Source organism: Phaethon lepturus, unplaced genomic scaffold (genome assembly GCF_000687285.1).
Source record: "Phaethon lepturus isolate BGI_N335 unplaced genomic scaffold, ASM68728v1 scaffold35326, whole genome shotgun sequence".
In the NCBI taxonomy this organism is placed as follows: Eukaryota; Metazoa; Chordata; class Aves; order Phaethontiformes; family Phaethontidae; genus Phaethon; species Phaethon lepturus.
The window spans coordinates 4199-8396 of record NW_010548924.1 but is presented as its reverse complement, the minus strand read 5'-3'; positions in this window follow the sequence as shown (position 1 = coordinate 8396).

Genomic DNA, 4198 nt, shown 5'->3' with positions numbered 1-4198 from the left:
TAGAAGGTCACTGCTGATACCAGTAGACCTATGCTGATTCACATGTGCTAAAGATTAAACTATTCTTTCCTTTCATTCCCCTGAAGCATTTAGAGGAAATATTAAATCTTGTATCTAAAGAATGTAAAGATACAAGAGTAGCAAGGATATAAAAAATAAAGGTCAAAAAGCGTTCCAAATAGATACTAGTATAGATTTACGCACACATGTGTAATACTGTATCTAATATTATACATAATATTAAATCAGCTATTTATTGATTACTTTGGGACACAATTTTCTTTTCTTGCCTGTTAGCTTTTAAGGCTCAGTGATTGTTTTAGTTCTCTTGAGAAGGAATATGTGATGTTGTGCCAAAGACAGACCTTAATTCTGTGAGATGTTCTTGCCTCACTGAATAACGTACAGGATTCGTCTCTTTGAAAAGATACTCTCCTACTAGCCTACGTTTCAACCAGAGAGAGATGTTGTCCTGGCTTTGTGTCACTACAAACAACATAGCAGATATGCTTTTGCTGTATTAATATCCTTTAAATGTTGCAAACAACTATTTCAACATCATGGAAACACTGCATGTAACTTCTAGATAAGGCAGCTAATCATTCTTCTGTCAGTGACAATATACGAATAGGATGAACTAGTCATTTTCTTTTATGCGGAGTATTTGGTTTTGTGTATCAGGAGCTGTTGAACAACATTGTCTCATGAATATTTATTAATTTGCACTGCTTTGATAAAAAAACAGTGGGAAAACAAGTATTTGCTTGCTTCAGGGTGTGTGCAGCTTGCTTGCTTTAGCATCACAGAAGTTTTCATTAAACATTTCATTAAACATTTCTAAAAAAAAAAAAATTCCAAGTTTTGATTATTAGTTCATTTTACACTACTTATGCAAATTACACTACTTACATGAATATCTCACTAGTTGTCCCGCTGGCAATCGTTAACATCACGAATATTCATAATAAAAGCTGTGTTGGACTTGGGACAAGCTGGGCTATGAAGCAGTCCATTGGTTTAATCACATTTGAAATGTTCATTGAATGTGATGTGAAGCGATCACATTCACTTGTTGGAGGAAAAGTTTTTCCCAAGAAAATTGTATATCCTAGAACAAGATAGAAAATGGCAAAAATAATAGTATTTTCTTTTTTCTTTCTTCCCTCCCCCCCGCCCCGAGCTAATGGAAGAAATTGCAAGTGATTTTTTTTTTATTGCCCATAGCAGATTTTATGACAAGAACCTAAATTTAAAATTTTTATTTTATAATGCACTTAACAGAAAAATACTACCACTCTGAAAACTACAGCTGTGTATTATGATAGTAGCCTGCTTAAGCACTTGTAGTTTATTCAGGAATAGTGGTATGTATGGACTGTAATTCTTCTTGTACTATAAACCTAACATTCGTATATGTATGCACACACATATGCATGCATACATGCGTAACACATTACCTTTCATACTTACATGTTTGTATTCCATACAAAATTTCATGTCATATTCATATAATGGCAGTTTAATAAATTTGATTTTCTAACTGAAAAAGTTGGCAAGTGTTTTCTACAAATATACTTAATCTTCAAGAGTTTGATCTTCTATGTAGCCTGTGGTCTTGTGTCCATTTATGAATATTCTATATATGGAGGACTAGGGCTGAGAGAGCCTTGCTGTAGTGGGCATTCAGTAGTAGCCTTAACACAACAAATTGTTAGAAAATATTAAGGAAAAATGCTGCTCAAACCTGCTTGGGGGTATTTTGGCCATAGTTCACCAAAACGTGACAAACTGATTTTGCCAGAGAGAGAACACATCAAGGAATTTTGGAACATGGCACAAGTCCAGCTATTCTGTCCAGTGCTATTTGTTACTAAGATGCTTAAAATTTGCAGAATGACCTACAGCTCTGTTTCCTCCTTCAGTGTCACTGAGTTCTCTATAATTTAAAAGTTCACTGAAACAGCTTTAATTCATACTATAAGCTCCACCTTTACTAGTGTGCGAAGCAAAGCTTTGTAGGACATCCTTACCTATCACTTTTTCACTCCTGGTAGACTGTCTTGTCACCTTCCCTGAAGGTTGTAGCAGGAGCTGGAATAGAAAAGGAGCAGGAGGCAACACGTGGCATACTAAAACATTGCCTGCTAACTTTATTCTAATCGCTAGTGATTTATTCTGCGTGGGGAGAATTCTGTAGTGTTTTACTGACAAAAAGTGACCTCGGTATACTGGAATTTTTGATACATTCATTTTTTAAGTGTGGTTTTATAATTTAGGCATTTTTCCTCAGGCATTATGTTAACATTTCAGAAATACCATGTTCTGGCTTGAAGGTACTGAGTTAAGGTGAAGAATGTTCTTTGGCAATATGATGTTATAATTCCTTTGTTAATACAACAAATGTAAATAATTACCAATACTATTTATCATCTAGTTAGCATCAATGAAAAACAGGCTGCCCAGGGAGGTGGTGGAGTCGCCATCTCTGGAAGTGTTCAAAAAACGTGTGGATGTGGCACTTCAGGACATGGTTTAGGGAACATGGTGGCGCTGGATTAATGGTTGGACTTGATGATCTTGAAGGTCCTTTCCAACCTTAGTGATTCTGTGATTCTGTGATTCTGCGAAATGTAAAGACCATGTCAGGTCACCAGTTACCTCTGCTGAGTATCACCAGTTAGGCTGAAATGTCCCATCCAGATTCAACTATAAAAGAATGCTGTTAGACTTCTTGAAGTCTTATTACTGTAGTATCACCAGGTCCTATGGTATTACTGCTGGATGTTTGTCTTTTTCCCAAGAGGGTTAGCAGGGTAATGGTTTTGGACATTAATTGCAATTTTCTGCTGCTTGTTTGGGTGCAGGAAGAGTGCTAACCTGTATGCAGGAGCCATATAGGGGTATTTGCTGTGAGAACAGCTCCACGTAGCAATGTGTGATCTGCATCGTCTTTCCAGCAGCATGTGATTTATTCAGAATATAGAAATCTGTTGCTTCCTGTGAGGAAGTGCTTACATTTCTGGTTCATGGAAACCTCCCCCCACCAACACTTTTTGGTATTTTTATCCTGCTGCTTCTATATTCTGCTTTTTGTACTTCAGGCGTAGGGATCACCCATAACACTGGTACTCCCAGCAATGAGAAATCTGGAGTCAGCCTTCAGTCATGCCTTGGCTGATTTCAGGGCCACCAAATCACCAGATTTTCCTACAAATAGTAATGTTTCAAAGAGTGATGAACTGCCTATTTTAAGTCCTCCTCAGGAAACGTGGTTTTGGGCTTTGATTACTAAGGTCTCATTGAGATCAGTGGTAACAGTTTTCAGGACTTTGGTAGTATCTCTGATCCATAATTTTTCAACTATGAAACAAATGGAAGGTATAATACAGCATTTTTGCAACATAGCATTGCACCCAGATATGAAACAGCTTGACAGTTTTTTTTTTTAATCTGTTCAGCTCTACTGGTACTTAACATACCGAAATTTATCTAGTTCAGCTTTAGTTTTAATTTCTTTCAGGTCTCTTTACCTCTGAAAAATGCTGGGTGCACTTCTGTGACACTGAAGGCATTAACAACACCTGCAAAATATGTTGTGCTTGGAATAAGGGATACAGAGATGCTAATTCCACTAGGGTTACTGGAAGTCTTGCTGTGAACTACACTGAGATCGGGATTTCATTTGCTGCACTGCTTACCACATATCACGTAACTAATCATTATGTGCTGGGGAAATGTCAGTTCCAAAGTTACTTAAGTATATTTTTTATTTTTAAATAACACTTTTCTTTTGATGATCACTTTTACTTTGATACCGGTTGTTAAAATGACCTCTTCTGGGTAGAAGAATAATACTTCTAATTTCAATGACATTTTGGTAATAGTATAATTTTCTGCCAGTAATTCCATATTTTTGCAAATATGAAATTATGTACTCGAAATTCCTTCTTTCCTTTCTGTGTCTGGAGTCTGTGTGGCTTTCAATTTATGGGCCACGTTGAATATGGAATACAACCATGTACATATATAAACCATGCATATTGAGTTTCTACCTAATCTCATTTACTGTAGCTATGGATTCTCTACCATTCTCAAGAAAAAAAAAAATTGGATATGAAACTTTCAGGCAAGGGCCAGTGAGTTTGAAAGATGTTGTAGCTGGATCAGCAGCACACTCTGTACGTCAGGCACCAACCTT